Here is a 21469-nt window from a genome sequence, read left to right as displayed (position 1 = left end):
CACCGTGCAGGACCACAGTGACCACCAAAATCAGCAAGATGGACCACGGTGAGAAGAAAAGCAAACTTAAGATTTTGGTGGAGGATACGCCCACCTGTGTTACTATAACCGATCACTGGACCTGAATTAAAAATATATATGTTTCAAAAACAATATTTGTAATTTTTCTCTTGGTACTTTGAATTTCTTACTTGCCAGTTTTCTTGAATGCAGCAACCCGAATAAAAAAAAATCCATGAAATCTGTTTGTGCATAAAAATCAGAAATGGATTGGCTATTTTCTAATGTAAACAGATGCAATGACATATGCAACCATGGCTTATACTATTTTTTGGCAAAGTCATTTCCTTTCTAACTGTTTTTTTCTGTACAACAGCGGACTAAAATCATGAATTGCACAAAAAAAGCCCGAGTGGTCAAGATGGTATGGTTTTTAGCATACGTGGCAAACTGCTAACACCAGTTTCCAGTCTTTTTGGGTTTTTCCCACGAAATAATGAAATGGTCTGCTTGTGCAGCGTCTTCGTGGCCTACTTTGCTGCTGCAGCTAAACTGCGAGTCAACAGTTCAGATGTGCACCACCTCACGTTTTCAGCTGCCGCATCGCCGCCCCTCCCTGGCGACGCTGTTGACTGCTAAATATTGATGGACATCTGGAGCGCCGTTCATCAAACTACGACACCCGGCCCTCTTTTTTTGCACACCTGGGAGTAAATGTTTGGCATGGTTGCAGATCAGAAGCCTTGGCCACAGAACCTCGAGAACTTCACGAGCTCGCTTGGCTGCAGTCTCAGAGGGAGCATTTTTTGGCAAAAAGTGCATTTGGAGGCGGTGTTTGCTTGCTTGACAGCTGTATTAACGCTGATTACAAACACGCACGCACTTTGCAAAGATCCAAGACTTCCCAGCGTGATTGTTCTGACAACAAGGAATTAAAATTTGGATCCATTTTTCTTTGGTATTTGCAACAAAACGCTAACACAGTCCTTGGCTGCAGACAATGAATTGTTTATGTTTGTCAGGCCGACGCCACCGCCGGGAAAAGACTCCTTTGGAAGGGCGTGGAAGGCAGAAAGCGTCAAAACACATCAGCGGGGTCAGGGACGCTGCCAGGAATTCGGCGTCCCAAAAAAAAAAAAAAAATCACCTTGGGCCCCACCCCGGGCAGATGTTGTCACCTCATCTCCAGAACCTTAACTGACCCAACAAGCGCTTTACATAACTCCAAATCTGAAGGTTTGCAAATGTCTAGCTTCTTATTGTTATATATACAGGTACTATACTAACAATGTAATAGTTACTATACTACCAGTGTAATAGTTACTATACTACCAGTGTAATAGTTACTATACTACCAGTGTAATAGTTACTATACTGCCAGTGTAATAGTTACTATACTGCCAGTGTAATAGTTACTATACTACTAGTGTAATAGTTACTATACTACCCATGTAATAGTTACTATACTACCCGTGTAATATTTACTATACTACCGTGTAATAGCTACTATACTACCAGTGTAATAGTTGCTATACTGCCAGTGTAATAGTTACTATACTACCAGTGTAATAGTTACTATACTACCCATGTAATAGTTACTATACTACCCGTGTAATATTTACTATACTACCGTGTAATAGCTACTATACTACCAGTGTAATAGTTGCTATACTGCCAGTGTAATAGTTACTATACTACCCGTGTAATATTTACTATACTGCCAGTGTAATAGTTACTATACTACCCATGTAATAGTTACTATACTACCCGTGTAATATTTACTATACTACCGTGTAATAGCTACTATACTACCAGTGTAATAGTTGCTATACTGCCAGTGTAATAGTTACTATACTACCCGTGTAATATTTACTATACTGCCAGTGTAATAGTTACTATACTACCAGTGTAATAGTTTCAATACTACCCATGTAATAGTTACTATACTACCAGTGTAATAGTTACTATACTACCCGTGTAATAGTTACTATACTACCAGTGTAATAGTTACTATACTACCAGTGTAATAGTTACTATACTACCAGTTAATAGTTACTATACTACCCGTGTAATAGTTACTATACTACCAGTGTAATAGTTACTATACTACCCGTGTAATAGTTACTATACTACCAGTGTAATAGTTACTATACTACCCGTGTAATAGTTACTATACTATCAGTTAATAGTTACTATACTACCCGTGTAATAGTTACTATACTACCAGTGTAATAGTTACTATACTACCCGTGTAATAGTTACTATACTACCCGTGTAATAGTTACTATACTACCAGTTAATAGTTACTATACTACCCGTGTAATAGTTACTATACTACCAGTGTAATAGTTACTAGACTACCCATGTAATATTTACTATACTGCCAGTGTAATAGTTGCTATACTACCAGTGTAATATTTACTATACTGCCAGTGTAATAGTTGCTATACTACCAGTGTAATATTTACTATACTGCCAGTGTAATAGTTGCTATACTACCCGTGTAATATTTACTATACTGCCAGTGTAATAGTTGCTATACTACCAGTGTAATATTTACTATACTGCCAGTGTAATAGTTGCTATACTACCAGTGTAATATTTACTATACTGCCAGTGTAATAGTTGCTATACTACCAGTGTAATATTTACTATACTGCCAGTGTAATAGTTGCTATACTGCCAGTGTAATAGTTGCTATACTACCAGTGTAATATTTACTATACTGCCAGTGTAATAGTTGCTATACTACCAGTGTAATATTTACTATACTGCCAGTGTAATAGTTGCTATACTACCAGTGTAATATTTACTGTACTGCCAGTGTAATAGTTGCTATACTACCAGTGTAATAGTTACTATACTACCAGTGTAATAGTTACCATACTACCAGTGTAATATTTACTATACTGCCAGTGTAATAGTTACTATACTACCAGTGTAACAGTTACAATACTACCCGTGTAATAGTTACTATACTACCAGTGTAACAGTTACAATACTACCCGTGTAATAGTTACTATACTACCCGTGTAATAGTTACTATACTACCAGTGTAATAGTTACTATACTACCCGTGTAATAGTTACTATACTACCCGTGTAATAGTTACTATACTACCAGTGTAATAGTTACTATACTACCAGTGTAATAGTTACCATACTACCAGTGTAATATTTACTATACTGCCAGTGTAATAGTTACTATACTACCAGTGTAACAGTTACAATACTACCCGTGTAATAGTTACTATACTACCAGTGTAATAGTTACTATACTACCCGTGTAATAGTTACTATACTACCAGTGTAATAGTTACTATACTACCCGTGTAATAGTTACTATACTACCAGTGTAATAGTTACTGCTAGTGAGGTGTCCATGCTACAGTCTGCATATGGTATGAAATTCACTACTTGATCCAAGAGTACATCACAAATGTACTAATGGCCGTCTTTTATAGTCTCACTGTAATTTTAATTGTAAAATTCCAAAATAAAAGACTAACATATACAGTACGATAACTTTTAAATCTGCCAACAAGAAAATAAAGTTGAAATGGAATCATTAGGTGGAAAAATACTTTGTGTTTGAATTTCTTTCATCACAAAAAGTATTTTCTGTTTTGTAATTCCCACAGACTCCCTAGAATGATACTAACTGACATGTCATTGAACACGGTGTTGCTCACCTTCTTCACTGGAACAGGTAGGGGTTAACTTATGGGGAAACAGGGCTGCTGCTGACTCGTCTGTTGTTAAATCTGGTAAATGGGGGAGGGACGACTGATTTAATTATACATGCTAAACATTAACCTGTGCTGATTAAATGTTGGTTACAAAGGCATGAGATGAAGGCTAACACAACATGCTAACACTCTGCTAGTTTATTTCATTGTGGACATTACCGTAAGCTAACAGGTTCATTTCCACGACACACAGACGGTTAGTCTACAAACAAAACTAGTCACATATTGTTTTTGTTTGTTTTCTTTTGCCTCTCTTTTCTCCCAGACTTCTTTTTACTAGGCACCGGGAGCATAGTTTCACTCTGCGCTGCCGCGACTGTAGACTGACAGGCATCCCGCTGCAGCTACAAAGCACGGTGACGTGAGTACTGGACCAAACCATTTCATGTATCTGAGGGGGGTTGCTCAGTCAATATGGAAGTTTACTTTTGGTCAATGTGGATATTGTTGCTACCAAATACAAGAGATTTTTTTTTTTTTATTATTTTCTGACTAAATTTTGAAAAAATATCAGCAAAATGAGTTTACCTATTTACTGGGGCCCCTGTCAGCCATGGGCCCTTGGAATTGTCCTAACTTTTCCCCCCTTCATGGCGTCCCTGATCGGGATGAACAAGGGTTTTCTAGCAATTGTCGTAGACACGCTACGAAATGATGATAACAGACTGTTGGGAACATATGAATAGAATTTCATGGAACAAATACTACTGTATAATTGAAGTTGTAAGTGTAGTATTTAGGCCAGCAGAGTAGGCCTTGCTGGCCCTGACTCCACATCACTGTTTACATCTTCAACGAATGAAGCAAATGTCCGTGTTTTCAGAAACATCAAAGACAGTTTAGTTTCCAGTGATGCTAAACAAAGTTGCGTAAACATCAGAGAACGATCTGCATTGACGCTGACGCACATGGCTTTGAAAGCATTGAAGATCTGAATGAAGCTAACGTAATTGTAAATCAGGGTTAAAATTTCGATGATTATTAGAGGGTCGGCTGTTCAAACCTCTCAGAAAACAAGACGAATTTGACAACGCTGAAGGATTCAACTCCAAAGCACACTGACCACGACACTGTCTCTGTTAAACGTGCACACATGTGCTTGCTCTCAAATCACATTAGAAGACATCTAATTGAAGTTTATGATGCGGAGGAGAGCATATGCTCACTGGGCCAATTCAATCATAAGGACAGCACACGGTTGACCACCAGGAGCTGCCAGAGCTGCAGCTGAGGAGAACATGCCGATTCTTGCAGGGGCACGTCCTTCCATTTTTGACATTGCAGGCTTCGCTATCCTTACGCTGGCATCCCGTGCCTTCTGGCCCTGCGGTGCCGCGCTCTCCCTGACCAGCCTTGATCCACAGAGAGGAGGCTAAGTGCAGAGGAAGTGAGACAGACAGGCGCAACGACAGCCCATCACACCAAAAGGCAAACAGACATTTTATGAAGCGTTTTTTTTTCCCCGCTGCTCTCATGAAAATTACATGATGCATCAGAAAGGCCACGAGAGCCTCTTTTGTCCTGAAAAATACATCAAGTTGCAGTATTTTTCCAGGCGGAGAAACTGCAAGATGGAATGAAAACACACAAAAAGGCCACAGTCGACAGCGGGGGAAACAGCAGGTCGCGTGGCCCTCGCCGTCACCTCCAATAGAGATGATCTAAATGAATCAGAATGGATGGCGCCTTCCACCAAATGCTGTTAGGGCTCGCTCTGCTTTATTTAATGAAGGCAGTGTCACGGCGGATCTGCGTCCTTGCGTTGGGAAGCTATGACGGCAGCCAGGCAAGCAAGGCAAGCAGGTGTCGGTGGCAGATTTTCCTCAAACAGGGTCACTGAATTAACAAATCTAATTAACATAACTCTAGATCGGGGGGGTCCTATTTGGCTGGCATGGCTCGCCCTGCGCTTTGCCTGTATGGATGCTCCCCGTCTTGTGTCCAGATGTCTCTGCAGTGCCCAGAATTCACTCAAGCAGTCTGTCCTGCAGTGCTGTCTGTACCTTTGAATGTAAAGAGCTTTGTAGTATTACTCTGCCCCCAGTCTCCTCTTGGATAAAATATGAGGGCACGTGCTAACGTCAGTTGTTACCGTGTCTTTGTTCAGGACGCTGTAGTATTATACGCCACAGTCTCCACTTTGCTGCAGCACTCCCGTTTTCTTGCCGCCCACAGTCTCCTCTCGGATAGAATTTGAAGACACATGCTAGCTGGTGCTGTGCCATTGCAGTGTTATTCTCCACAGTGTCTTCGCACTTTGCGGAAGTGCTCCCATTTTGTCACTGCCCGCAGTCTCCTGTTGGATAAAATTAGCCTAAATAAGTACAGTAAATACAGGAGACCCTTGTTCTCCTCCATTGTTGTTTGTGTGTCTTGTTCAGACTGGTGCCTTCAGTGTGGAGTGGTTTTTGCAGTTTCCTGCAGTACTAGTTTGAACATAGTTGGTACTTTGTAGTGGAAAAGGGTACTGACTGTGCAGACTGTAGTACCTTGACGACATAAATGTACTGTACCCTTATTTCTAACAACAATGCTGTGTTTGTGAAAGTAAAGTAGCAGCATTTCCTCCGGCTCTGCTACCTTAACCAGGTTCCTCAACCAACACCGTCTTCAAAGTGCTTCCCATGCAGGTTTAAAGGCTTCTGCTGAAAGCTAAAAAGCCAAAATAAATATTGCAAAAGACTCCAAAATAACGGTGCTAAATAAGGTGCTAATTCTCAGGGGGGGGACGATCGTAGGCCGTTTTGAGCATGCCGGTGGGTGAGGTTTTATCCACTTAAGTGTTCCCGAGCGTTAAATCCATTGATGCATGAGCGCTGTGAAGTGTTGTAGCCAGCAAAAGCGTCTGCAGCAATCCACTCATCATTCCTATGGAGTCGAATGCACTTTTTTTTTTCCGCTAATTTATTTGACTCGAGCAGGCGGCGCACTTCCTGCCGCTTGCGGGGGTAATAATGCAGCTTTATGCCGACGTTTAAAAGCAGCTAAGCAGGCTGTCGCACTCGTTTATGCTGGTTTGCGCAAACAGCCCAACGGTTAGCAGGGAATACTAATGGATTGGGAATGAGTTTTAAAAAGCTCAAAGTGAGCTTATATGCAGGTGTACGTCCTCCATTACCTCCGTTTACCTTGGCTTTTATTCACCCGCTGACAGGAGTAAACAACTCTCCCAACATCACCGCTCACGGGTGCAAACGAGTGTGATGGCTGCTAAAAAAAACAAAACAACAACAACAATGACAGGAAAGTATTTCAAGTGAAAAGCTGAACATCGACGTCTGAGTGCAAATAAATGATGGAACCAATGGAAGACTTTTTTTTTTTTTTTAATGATTTACTTGATGGTGCCCATCACCTTTTAGTTAAAGACACAAAGTAGAAAAAATGGTAAATGTTTGTTCTCGTAATATTTTAACTTTATTCTCCTAATGAAGACTGTATTCCCCAATGACTTCTGTCATACCACTTTTTTTTCTTTAATATGGACTCCTCGTAATATATTGACTATATTATTTTTATATTATAACTTTCCTCATTATGAATTTTTCTCGTAAAATAACGACTTTGCTCTTGTAATTTCGACTTTATGGTTGTTTTTCTTTATCAACATTACAACTTTTTCCTCATAAAATTTGTGTTATTCTAGCATTATAACATTTTTTTTCTCATAAAATTTCAGCTTTGTTGTATGTTTAAAGTGAATTTTTATGACTTTAATTTCTCACACTTTTGTCGTAAAATTTGAGCGTTGCGACTTTTTTCACCTAAAATTTCAGAATAATTCTCATATTATATATTTACATTTTATTCTGTTAATGGTGACTGTATTCCCGTAAAATTACAACCATTTCTTCATAAAATTGTGACTTTTTAAGTAATATTTTAAAGTTTATGGTCGTAATTACGATTCTATTCACGCAAATGTATTTTTTCCTTATACTTTAATGTAAACTTCATATTCTCACAATTTTGCAACTTTTTTCACCAAAATTTGTAACTTCATTCTCATGTTATACTAGATGTTGAAACTTTATTCTCATAAAAAAGACTGCATTACTGTAGTATTACCTTTTTTTCGTAAAATTGCAACTTTATTCTCATAATAACGTTATTCTTGCACATCCCTGCTGGAAATGTGCTAACATTGACAGGTTGATAGGAAAATACGCGCTGACAGGCATAAACAACCCTCCAAACATTGACGCTCGTGGGCGCAAGCGATTGTGGCGGCTGCTAAAAAAAAAAAAACCCTACAATGACAGGAAAGTATTTCAAGTCCAAAAAAGCTGAACGCCAGCGATTAAATGATGATGGAATTGAGTAGCGACACATTTCTTCTTCATAATGACGCCACTGGTGGAGTCATGCTAATGGATGTGTACAGTGAGTCCATCATGAACACCTCTCATCTCCTAATCAGGAGCCACAAGAGTCTGGCCGGGGAATGCCTGTAGCATAATGCTGACAAATCTAATGAAGGACAAATAAGGCAACACAACACCAGTGAGCGAGAACACAACAGTCGACTTTCTGCTTCTCTTTTAACAACCTCATACAAAAGTTCTACTGCTGTGAGAGGGTTTTTTTTTTTTTTGGCTTGAGCTTCCTCTCCCTCAGCTCTGTCCATTTCCATAAACGCTGCCGGCTGTCTCACCTCCACCTCCTCGGCTAAACACCCCGGCTTCTAATTTGTCTTCCATTCGGTCCCCCCCCCCCCCCCCCCCCCAACACACAAAAAATGTTCATTAGCATAGCACCCTGCTCGAGGAATGAGGCGAGAGACGACGGCGAGGAACAGAGCATGAGATCATTGACAGCCTGATGTGACGGAGGTCAATTGAAATAACAGGTTTTTGTGTGTTTATATTCTAAATGGGCCCACTTGAGTCGGCTGTTCTTGGCCAGGAGGACTAACTGGGGAGCGCCTCACACACACATTGGCTGTAATGAGCAGGTTATGCAAAGGCACAGGCGGCCCCAAATCTGTAATTATAATCAAGCACTCTCCACCTCCATCTCCCTTCCCTCCACCATCGCTTCCTGTCTGTATCAGGCAGGGCGGGAAAGAGAATCCTCAGCCGAGCACCGCCAGGTAACCGCTTTATTGATTAACATGCGCCCTCGTTCGAACTAGTCTTGTTTTATATGATTACAGTTCTCTGCGGCCACTTTGCTTACAACTCCACTACCTCGCCATCATCAGTCATAAAGTCCCCAAACTCACATCCATCTAGCCTGTGTGAGAGCGGTGCGTTCAAGGGCGGTTTGGACTTTTGTGTGGCAGCGGGAGTTGTGATCATTTTGTATGCAGGTGGGATGTGCGCCCCTGTCAAAACGTCTGGCAGCGCCGCATCTGCCGACCCATCTGGATCGTGTCGGCAGATGAGCGTCAAGATTAATGCGAAGTCAAACGGTGCTCTACTTTTCACAACTTGAATGCAGAATCCAATCAAACTTCCAACAGAACCAACGGAAAAGTCGGTCACATTTTTGTTAAAAACACCAATTGGCATATCAGAGAGTGCCCATCCATTTTTTATGCCACTTGTCCTCGTTAGGGTCGCTGGGGTAGGCTGGAGCCTATCCCAGCTGACTTTGAGTGAGAGGCGGGATCCACCCTGGATTGGTTGCCCAAAAACCCGTCTTTGTCTTTCAAACAATCATTCACACTCACATTCATACCTATGGACAATTACAGTCTCCAATTTACCTAACATGCATGTTTTTGGAATGTGGGAGGAAACCGGAGTACCCGCAGAAAAGTCACGCACGCACTGGGAGAACATGCAAACTCCACACAGAGATGCCCAACGGAGATTTGAAGGCAGGTCTTCCAGGTGGCCAGCATGCTAACCACTAGGCCACCGTGCGGCCACATGTTTTTTCTTGGTTTTCTGTGTATTATATGATTTCCAAAATATGTTCCCTTTGTTCTCGCAATGACCTTATTCATGGAAACGTTATTTCTCATCATATTACGAGTTTATTCTCATGATATTTTAACTTAATTATCATAATGAGGAGTATTAATTAGTACTAATATTAATATACTACAGCATCTACTACAAATAATGATGATAATAATATACTAATTAATATTATATATTGCAACATTTGTCATAATTTTACTGCTTATTTCTCTTCAATTTTGACTCTAACAACGTAATATCTTAACTTTATTAATGTATAATGTATGTAATTAAGTATTTCAATTTTGACGTTGCTCTTGTAATTATGATTTCATTCACATAGTATTGTGGTTGTTTTTCCCGTATCAACAATACACCTGTTTTTAAAATACAGTTGGCCAACACAGTCACAGTCTGGAGATCTAGAAGACCGGGGTTCGATTCTCCCTTGGGCATTTCTGTGTGGAGTTTGCATGTTCTCCCCGTGTGTGGGGGGGTTTTCTCCAGGCACTCCGGTTTCCTCCCACATTCCAAAATCATGCATGTTAGGTTAATTGGAGACTCTAAATTGTCCATAGGTATGAATGTGAGTGTGAATGGTTGTTTGTCTTTATGTGCCCTGCCACTGACTGGCCACCAGTCCAGGGTGTACCCCGCCTGTCACCCAAAGTCAGCTGGAATAGGCTCCAGCATGCCCCCGCAACCTTAAAGAGGAGAAGCGGTATAGAAAATGGATGGAATGTCAACATTATCCCCACTTTTTTCTCATAAAATTTCATCTTCATTTTCAAATTGAAATTTTATTTTACTCATTTAACCGGCGACCCTAATTAGGATAAGCGGCATAGAAGATGGATGGATGGATTTGACTCATTTACAGCTACAGTTGTCCCCCGCCACATCGTGGTTTGAATTTTGCGGTTTGACTCTATCACTGTTTTTAAAAAAATATATATTAATTAATAGGTCATGCTGTTTCATGGTTGAATACAGCCTATTATTCGTAAAAACAAAATCATATTTCAACAAATTTAATGTATTTTTTGCCTACATTCAGCATTTTCAGGCATAAAATGAGAAATAGAGCTAAACTTCAAATATGAAACATTCAGAAGACACTGAAAGACATGATATGTAGTATTCACTGGTTAATGTTACTGTAATGTTTGGTGAGACACACAAGCACCAGATATAATCAATGGAACAACAGGCTGTTATTGTATTACAGTCGTCCCTCCCTATGCAGGTCGAGTATCGCTATATTGCAGTTTTTCAGAAATTTATTAGTTAATAAATGATCACTGTTTAGTGGTACAAGTGATATGTAGTGTTCTGGTCCCAGTAATGACACAACACATTGAGACATTACCTGACATTACATTACCTTAACACTGCATCAAGTCAGCCATGGTTTGCCCAACATGATAGAGTGGAAAAAAAGATCTCCTCCCATCCCATGTGGAAGTGGTAAGTTTTTGGCTTCTTAAGTTTAGAAGAAATAAATTTGAGGATAAGTGGTTAGCTCGCTAGGTTGTTAGCTTGCAATCTAGCCAGCGGCCGTCTCGAGTCCCTGCAACGTAAGAGTTGCAATGTGGTGTAAACAATGAATAGTAGGACTATAAAGGTAATGATAGGGGTGTTATTTCATGTTCTAATAATGTTAAAAAACATTGAGAAAGTCAAAAAGAGAAAGTTTATTCACATCAATTTACAGATTATTTTCCTATATTTTTACCTCTAACTTTTTCTCGTAAAATTTCCAAATTTCTTCTCATGTTATTTTAACTTTAGTCTCCTAATGTTGACAACAAAAAAATTCCTGAAATATTGCGATTTTTTTTTTTGTAACATTACAGTAAACAAATGGAAAACATATTCTTTTTCCTCATACCTGTAATTTGTTTCTCAAAAAGCACAGTATGTCCAAACATATATTTGGCAAGTTGTAGAAAGAGCGTGACATAGCTGTCAGTGTAGTGGCGTTACGACACAATAATAGCTCAATGAGTGGACTAACAGCAGAGAGGAGGAGATAATGAGGTGTTTTGATGTGACGCACTAGATGGAGGGATCAAACACACGTAGTCAGCGTGTGCTGCGAGGTCAACACACATACTTAATAGAGAGCTTTTTGGCCTTGTCACTCACGTCTTCCATTCCATTTTACAGCTTGACCTGCTGATCTATGAACAACAGCCGCCACATGATGAACACCGGATGAAAAGCTGGAAATGAACAATTAAGCTTTATTTTTAGACCATGGTACTTCATTTGGCACGAATCAAATGAAATGTTATGCAATGCACTTTCCCCTCAATGAGACCTTGTGCTAGTCGATCATACAACATTAGGCACACCGGCATACAGGCTGTATTAGGGCCCCAAATAAAGTAAAAGTATGACAAAAAAAAGCCATAAAGTTATAAAAACAAAAAAGTCTGAATTTAAACAAGGCTCAAAATCCCCATACAAATGTAAATGTAACATATTGATATCTTATTTACTGAAGACTAACTAATGTCAGTGTAAAACCTGTGAAGTAAAACGTTGGTTTTCGAATGCCACATTTTTCATATGATTCGGTTTTTGATGTAAAACTATAGTTGTCCTCTTTAAAATGATCGCCACACTCCTGCATACACTGATTGATGGAAATATGGACAAAAGCTTCACTACTGACTTACTGTATAGACGTGTGATGTTAGCCCTGTTAGTTTTATAGGTCTGACAGCACTGGGTAAGGACTTCAAACGATACAGTTTTGTTTGTTTAAAAAAAAGAAACATCCATTTCTAGAAACAGTTTTGTTACTTTTCTATTTTGTTTAACAGTAGTGATGTCATATTTTGTTAGGACAAATCTACAGGTACAGTCTCTAATCCACCTTTGAGTCTCTTGCTTGCAGGTGTGCACAAATTCCAATTAAATGTACATTTTAGAAAAATACAGTAGATGTATACGTATAAGTTATCAGTTATTGGTATCGTATCAGTCTTGAAAAGCAGAAAGTTAACGGTATCAGTTTGAAAAAAACTATCGTGCATCTCCGTTCCATTCCATTTTCTTCCACTTTGCCGGGTCCGGGTGGCGGGGGCAGCAGTCTCAGTTGGGAAGTCCTGACTTCCTGGTTTCCGGCCACCTTTTCCAGTTCCGCCGGGAGGACACCAAGGCGTTCCCAGGCCAGCTGTGAGACATAATCCCTCACGCGTATCCTAGGTCTACCCCGGGGCCTTCTCTTGGCTGGACATGCCTGGAACACCTCACCAGGGAGGCTTCCGGACCCACCTCAGCTGGCTCCTCTTGATGTGAAGGAGCAGCGGCTCTACTTTGAGCCCCTCCTGGATGGCCGAGCTCCTCACCCTATCTGTTAGGGTGAGTCTAGCCACCCAACGGAGGAAACTCATTTCAGCCGCTTGTATCTGCAATCTCGTTCTTTTGGCCACGACCCAAAGCCATAGGTGGTCGTCTCTCCCCTGCAGCAACTTCAGAGTAGAACAAGGTCCAGCCACTCTCGAGTAGTTTGGTTCCAGAACCCAAACTGCGGGTTGAGGTGAGTCCGACTGCATCTAGTCGAAATCTCTCAACTTCTCGCACAGGCTCAGGCTCCTTCCCCACCAGAGAAGTGACATTCTATGTCCCAAGAAGCAGATTTGGCAGCCCGAGACCAGGTCGCCTAGGTGCCCGCCTTTGACTGCCACCCAAAACACATTGCACCGGACACTTGTGCTTTCTCCTGCAGGTGGTGGATCCAGGCATTCGCCTGCGAGTCCCTCCTCCAGGCCTGGCTCCAGGGTGAGGCCCCGGTGTCCCACGTCCGGGCGAGTTGCGGTCCCTCCTTTTGTTTTTATTCATAGAGTCTTCTGAATCACTCTTTGTCTGGCCCGTCACCTAGAACCTGTTTGCCTTGGGAGACCCTACCGGAGCCCCAGACAACATAGCTCCTAGGATCAAACCCCTCCACCACGGTGAGGTGGTGATTCTCGGAGGAGTTGAGCATCTCTAATTTTCATAACACTATGACTATTTTATCCCAATATTACAGCTTTTTTCTCATAGATACAACTTAATTCACATAATGTTGCAACACTTTTTCTTGTAACACAACAACCTTTTCTCATAAAATGCCCGTCATTCTCGTAATATTTTGACTTTATTCTTGTCATTTTTACTTTATTTCACAGAAAATGTCCTTTTTGTCTCGTGTGGCTTGACGACATGTTTCTTATTTATGACTTTTTCACACAAAATAACAACTTGAATGTTGCAATTGTATTATTTTATTTCAATAGTAGTATCATTATTTCTTATCATTGTGGTCCAGACATTTCAATAATCATTACATTGTGAAATGAATTACTTTCAGACAGTGTCGATCAACACAAAGCTTTATTATGTGTGTATTGGATCTCACGAGATGGTGCGGGTGTACCTAAAGTCCACTGCTATGTTTCTCTAAGCACATGTACATACATGAAGTACATTTCCATTTGGAAGTGTCCACGCGTGGAGATAACAAGCAGCGCCGTGTGAAGAGTGACAGCAGACGGCGTGTCTCGGCTGCCTTTTATTGTCGCTGATGGAGAGATCAGAGGCAGACATGGCAGACGTTGTCGTTGCACACTTTCACCACAGACACAGTGGTGTTCGTGTTGCTGGTCCGCCTGACAGACAGCGGCACTCTGGCGACAAAAAAATCAGCAGCTTTAAAAGACGACAGAGCAGAGAAGGGGAATATGAGATTAAGCCTAATCCTATATTTAGGGTGTCATTACAAAACACCAGTTCTCTAAACCCACTTGAACAAAATAGGCTGTACAATAGGAAATAATAGAAACAGATGTGGCCATCATCAAACCTTTATTTAATGTATAGACCAGGGGTCACCAACACAGTGCCCGCGGGCACCAGGTAGCCCCCCACGACCACGTGAGGCACCCGCAGGCCTGCTTTTCATTCAGGCTTTCAGTTAATAATGTGAGAACACTAGAAAGAAATGTATTCTGAAACATAAAATGTGAGTTGTGGATACCAGCATTTTGTGAATGTTTTGGTAAAACAAGCATATTTGATCTGTTTGGGATGAAATAAGGTATGAAAATCATTTCTACAAAAATGAGTAGCTCGTGGCTATTTTCATTTTGTAAAAGTAGCTCTCGCAAGAAAAAACGTTGGTGCCCCTTGCTGTATAGACAATTAACAAGAGACAATCTTGACTGTCATGAAAGAGTAAGGTGAAGTTAACCACTGTAAAAAGAAAAAAACCCAAAAGTGAATACTGTATTCTCATGATATTCAGACTTTTTCTTGTACATTACGACTTTATTTTCTGGGTAGTATACTGTATGTCACTAGGCACCTTCATTCAACGTACGCACTCTGGGTGGAGCAACCCGGAAATGTGGGTGTTCCCTGTCAAATCTGTCCTTGCGCGTATTGCGCATATTCTCATCAGCTGATCAAAAAGTCCACAGCCTTTAAAAGACAAAAATGTGGATTCAGTGTCATTTTCTGTCAGGTATTCACACTGTCATGATCTCTTGATGGCAAAGGCAAAAAAGCTTTCTCTCTTTGAACACGGTCAGATTGTGGAGCTGGATAAGCAAGGCCTATCGCAGCATGAAATTGCTGCAGAGGTTAGATGCAGTAAGACAGTCATTTTAAACTTCCTAGAAGTTTGTGAGGTTTATGGAACAAAAAAGTCAAGTGGTAGACCCACAAAAATATCACCGGCTGTGAGCCGGAGGATCCGACTAGCTGTCTGTCAAGACACGGGACGATCCTGGGCCTAAACGAAGGTCGTTACTGGTGCCGAGTGCAGTCCAATAACCATCAGACAGCATCTGGTGGACGAACGTTTTAATCTCTGATGAGAAAAAACTGTAACCTAGTCAGTCCTGTTGTTTTCTGACTGACACATGACAAGGAGATCCCACCTGAGATGTTTTCAACACGGGACAGTGGAGGGGGCGCCATCGTGATCTGGGGTGCTTTTTTCTTCAATGGAGCTTAAGGTTGTGCAGGGGCGTCAAACGGCAGGTGGCTATGTGGCAACGCTGCAGGGGGTATCCCTCATACCTGAAGACAATGCTGCAGTTCACAATAGTGAATAGTTAGTTTTGAATTTAGTCACATCTTATTTACATGTAAAATCATATTTATTCACGTTATACCCCTGTCTTGTAACAACAATTTCTTTGGTAAAATTTCAACTTTATTGTCATTATTACATTTATATTACTACTTTATTCTCATAGTCTAACTGTCCATCCATCCATCCATTTTCAATGCCGTTTCTCATCAGGGTCGCGGGGGTATGCTGGAGCCTATCCCAGCTGACTTTGGGTGACAGGCGGGGTACACCGTGGACTGGTCGCCAGCCAATCGCAGGTAGTCTAACTGTATTTTTTAATATTATGACATTTCTCACAAAATGATGGTTATTGTTGTAATATTATAACCTTATTGTCCTACTATGAATGTGTTGTAGTATTATGACTACTGTATTGTATTCATACAATTACTTTTTCTCAAACCTTTTCTTGAAAAATTACAACTTTTTTCTTGTAATATTTTTACTGTATTCTTGTTTTTTTTTAACATCACAACAAAGTCGTAATAAAGGAACAATTTTATTGTTGTAATACGTTACGTTAGTCTCGTTGTTCCGACATTATTCACAGTTTTGCCATTTTTTTCTCATCGCATTCCAACTCATCTTTCACCGTGTTATGACTTTATTCCTGTAATATTCTAACATCATTACGACTTTTTTCTCAGAACAGATTTTTATATTATTCCTGTGGTTTCAACTTTATTCTCATTTTGAACAGTTTTTTCTCATAGACTGACAATTTAGAAGACTCTTAAAATAATCTACATCACAGGTGTCCAAAGTGTGGCCCGGTGTTTTTATCGGCCCTCTGCACATTTAAAAAAAGACCAAGAAAAACAAGAAAACAAACAAAAACAAGAAAAGTAGAAAAAAAAAACAATTTGACTAGAACAAAGTATAAATATTATAATAAAATCGTAATATTTTTGCAAAAAAATTGTAACATTATGACAAAAAATGTAACGTCATAATACAATAAAAAATCATTTTTAATTTTCACAATTTCTGCAATGATTTTCGCAATATTAGTAACAAAGCAAAAAATTAAGTTGCAATTTTTTGGAAAATGAGGTTGTGAAAACATTATTATGGGGTAAGAGATATTACAAGAATAAAGTTAATATATAATGTGAATAAAATCACAAAAGAGAAAGAAATTACGAGAAGATTGTTGAAATATTTGTAAAATTGAAAATTTTGGCCAAGGTATCCTTTGAGTTTCCCGTATACGGCCCTCGTTGGCAAAAGTTTGGACGCCCCCCTGAGCTACATCAACTCTGCGAACAAGTGAGGACTCTTACGGTGATGTTGGAGTCTGACTGATTTCAACGTGAGTGTGCTTGCTTTGCGTAACTTCCTGCATATATTCTTCTTCTACTCAGGAAGAGGATGTGGTGATGGCAGAGCAGAAGAACGGAGAAGGATGAGCTGATGAGGCTTAATGGCGAACAGATGAGGGAAACAATCAGTGACACAAGTTGTTCCAAAGTGAAACAGGAAATGCTGATAATGCAAAGCACTGAAACATTTCAAGTCTAATGTTAATGGGGAATGAGCTAATTGCTTACTGTACTGTATTTCCACCTTAGATGTTGATTCTTCTTCATTGGATGCAAGATTGGTACCTGCACAAGAACTGTATGACTAACTCTGCCTTTACAAAGGCAATAATGCTCAGTTTTGATGGTATTAATAGAACAGTAGGTATATTTTGGCAGGTTCACATGAAGGCAGGAAGGAATGAGGGAAGGTGGTAGGTTATTTAGTCTTAAGGCGGTGCAAGGTCTTGGCATGGCAACAAAGGAGCAAGTGACAAAAGTCGGCTTTGTCAGCATTCTACAGTATGTGAGTAATCCATCTGTGTGCCTTGAAGTACAATGTAACTACAAGTAATGTGCTAAGGCACCTTTTTTGTGTTCAGATGTGACTTCAAACATTGCCTATACGGTTAGTAAGAGGGTTTGTGATGGCCACAGTTTAACCCTAGAACAGATTATTCCTATTTCCATTATTTCCTATGGGGAATAATGTGCGTCTTAATCAAGCTGATGCTTAACATCCAATTTATGATGTGTGTGTGTGTGTGTGTTACGGAGGCAACAGCGTGTTGATGGAATAAATCAGGCCCAGCTGATGTGTGTTTACCTTGGCCCAGGCCCCCGGGGGACTGTGGGTAATTGAGCATGAGAACATCAGCAATAGAGAATCCATTTAACACAAACACACACATACACACACAGTTTTCACTGACACATGCGCTGCCCTTTGAGGTAACAACCCGTGAACATGTTGCACACGCCGCCAAAAGACGACTCCTGCAGGTCATTAGGGACATTCCTTATCATTCCAGTGCGACGGATGCACGTGTTGCCTAATAGCAACATCCTCATAAGACAGCTGACCCAGCTCGAGTGGTGTATAAATCAAGCTCCCCTTGATTCTGGCTACTGCAGGAAATAAAACTGTTATTTTAGTCACACTTGAGCAGACATTCACTCAATGTCATCATTAGCTCGTCCAGGAAGCAGCTGAAGGGGGAGAAAACCGCATTATATATTTATATTATATTTATCTCCATTTCTGTATTGATTTCATATCCCCATTCACCACAGCATATTTGTCTACATGCTAACAGACACACAATGGGGGCTTCCATCCATCAATACAAAACTATTAACGCGTTGAGCTACACTATCTTTACATTAGACGCTACAGTACACAATACACAGACGGTCATCTAAACCTAGAAAGTGGAAGGTACATTTTGATCAGATGTTTTGAAGAAAGTATTACCACTCCATGTGTATTTTTATACAACATACACATATAATATATATATATAAGTAATACGATTGCTCCAGTTATTGATGCTACCTGCCATCTTATGTAATAGCAATAAATAGAAAGACCAGAAATAATCCACAAAGTCAAAGCCCACGGCAGGCTCGCTCACATACAGGCACATGCTCGCATTTCATATGTCACATACAGCAATTAATGCAACCAGTCGTTCCACCAGTTATTAATGATAACTTATTTTACAATAGAAATAGTGGGACTAGAAATAATACACAATGTCAAAGCCCATGGGACATTCCCTCATGCACGGGTACATGCACATGCAACATACACACATCTTCTCTCCAGTTATCACTGATAACTACCACCATGCATAATAAAAATACCGTAAATTCTGGTGTATAAGCCGCTACTTTTTTCTTAAACTTTCAACCCTGCGACTTATACAGCGGTGTGGCTCATTTTTGGCTAAATTCTAATCACGTGACATCTCTTTAACTTCAGAACGACGACTAATTGTACTACTACTAAATACTGTGCCGCTCACGAGTCAGTGAGGAAACGGTAGCTCTTTCTCTAGCAGGAGCCAATCAGGAGCTATCGGTGCACTCACAATGAGCTTGTCAACCCATAACCCATTGCAAATGGCAGGAGGTCATTAAATATAACAGTAAAACACCATAACAGTCTGACGCACGGTGTCATCTTACTAAGAACACTTTTGTAACAACACTAAATTCGTGACGCAGCAACTTAACACTCAAAAGGTAAGAGTTTGAAATGAAAAAAAACAGCTCTTTTAAAGTTGCGTACATACATATTCATTGCGTCTGAGCAACGCATTCATTGGGGCACTGCAATGACGTCAGCCTACGTCTGGGCTTTGGGTCCTCTGGCTCCCTCTGGTGGACAGAGGCAGCACTGCAGCATCATCCATCATTTTCTATGCTGCTTGTCTCCAATTAACTGCTCTTCTGGCAGTATTGCATTATGGGTAGATGTTGAAATAGCTTCTGTTTATTTTAAACTCGTATTGGTACTTGTAATGTGTATTTCCTTGGTTCCTTTTGAGTGTTAAGTTGCTGTGTGATGAGTTTAATGTTGTTTGTAAGATGACACCGTGAGTCAGACTGTTATATTGAGTAATGACCTCCTGCAATTTCCAATAGTTTGGCAAGCTCGTCGTGAGTTTTTTCATAGCTCATGATTGGCTCCTGTCAAATAAAGAGCTGCCTGGTCCTCTTGGACTTGTCACAATATGTCATTTTATGAGGTGGACACATGCAGCTTATACACCGGAATTTACAGTAAATAGAAAGACTCCACAGAGTCAAACACCACATTGTGCTTGGTGTATGAACACATGAATACAACATAGATGTGTCACATAATTCATTACAGCCCTCCTTCCCAGTTATTAATGATAAGGGCCACCTTCAGTAATGGAAATAAATAGAAAACTCTAAAAGAATCCATCCAAGTTTCACAAATACGACGTTGTATACTAAAATTGTCTAATACACGTAGAGCAGTGTGAGTGCTTATATGTCATGAACACTTGTAACATGTAAACAAATTGAAGATGAGGCAAACGTGCGTTAAAAAACATTATCTGGATGTACGAAACAGCACCATCAAAAGGACACATATATCACACACATACGCTAGAGCACTTTGCTGTGTGTGTGCGTGTGTGCATTCCTGCATAGTGGCCTGGTGTTGTACATGAAAATTCATGATGAGAGCATGTTAAGTGCATTAGTCAGTCTCCTGAGTTCCAGCACATGAATAAAACCAACAAGGCGAGCAGGAAGGAAGGGGAGAAAAAAAAACAGGGAAATTCATTTTGATGCCTAATTATTTTTGGACTTGACAGCCAGGCAGCGTGTGTGTATGCATGCATGTGTGTGTGGGTGTGTGTGTGTGTGTGTGTGTGTGTGTGTGTGTGGGTCGTCAGTGCTGCAGAGTAGATGCACAGTGCAAAACGTGGGCCCTTCATTATAGGCCATAATGACTACATCCTTGCCGTATGCACACACACACACACAGCATCTCGGGAACCTTTTGTTTTGTGTTGTTTTGTTCCAACACCTTGTGTGACAAATCAACACACATTGCGTGGCTGGAGTACCTTCATTTTTGTTTTTTTTTATGTACAACTCACATGCTTGCCACTTTTCCCTTGGCGTGATTTCCTCTCATTTTATTTTGACATGCAGGAATCATTACCGCAACCACAACAACCCAGCGTGTGCGAGTGTGTGTGGAGCAGTGAAGCAAATTACAATATTTGCGAAGAACATATCTGCAATTTGCTGAGCTGGCTTGCTGTTGTTTAACGATGTCTTACATTTGATAGTGTGTCCATGTGTGTGCGTGTGTGTGCGTGTGTGTGTTTGCCCATTGCTGCATAATTGAAAACCGTGTTTGGTGTGAGGCGGGGGGGTTTACAGCTCTTTAAAAAATATCTGTTTACTGTCAGTTTCCCTGAAACAAATAGAGTTAGGCGTTGGGCTTAGGGCTGGACGATATATCGCTATGTATCAATATCTATATCAGTATTTAAAATAATATATATTTCTTTTGAGCACAATATCAAAACCAAACATATCGTTCATATCGATATAGACTGGATTTGCGCTGTTCTCTTGTATCTTGTATCCCCGCCACCCCCTCCATGCTTCGTGCTACATCCGGTGACATTCCTAACTCTCTTGGCGACATATTTTCTCAAAACGGACGAGCGACAAATCTAGCTACATTTTCTGTCGTCGTTGGAGAGTTTTCTGGTATTCGGGAGCATAAAAGTGAAAGTAAAGCTCCCGCTGCACACTGCAGTGGAGATCCACGCATCCTCGAGGTGCGATGCCAGTGGGGTGGAGCGAGATCTCAAACAAAAAT

At 40.5% G+C, this 21469-nt stretch overlaps 1 long non-coding RNA gene across 1 annotated transcript; it reads left to right on the top strand.

The window, feature by feature from the left end:
* Positions 1–1083: 1083 nt before the first annotated feature.
* LOC129187952 (uncharacterized) lies at positions 1084–16016 on the top strand. The gene is made up of 4 exons (XR_008572493.1): positions 1084–1236; positions 3641–3708; positions 4014–4109; positions 15959–16016. It is a non-coding gene; the product is annotated as an uncharacterized LOC129187952 (long non-coding RNA).
* Positions 16017–21469: the final 5453 nt, after the last annotated feature.

This window comes from Dunckerocampus dactyliophorus, chromosome 9 (assembly GCF_027744805.1).
Source record: "Dunckerocampus dactyliophorus isolate RoL2022-P2 chromosome 9, RoL_Ddac_1.1, whole genome shotgun sequence".
In the NCBI taxonomy this organism is placed as follows: domain Eukaryota; kingdom Metazoa; phylum Chordata; class Actinopteri; order Syngnathiformes; family Syngnathidae; genus Dunckerocampus; species Dunckerocampus dactyliophorus.
The sequence above is the reverse complement of the archived record's forward strand: the minus strand, read 5'-3'. Positions and strand labels throughout refer to the sequence as shown.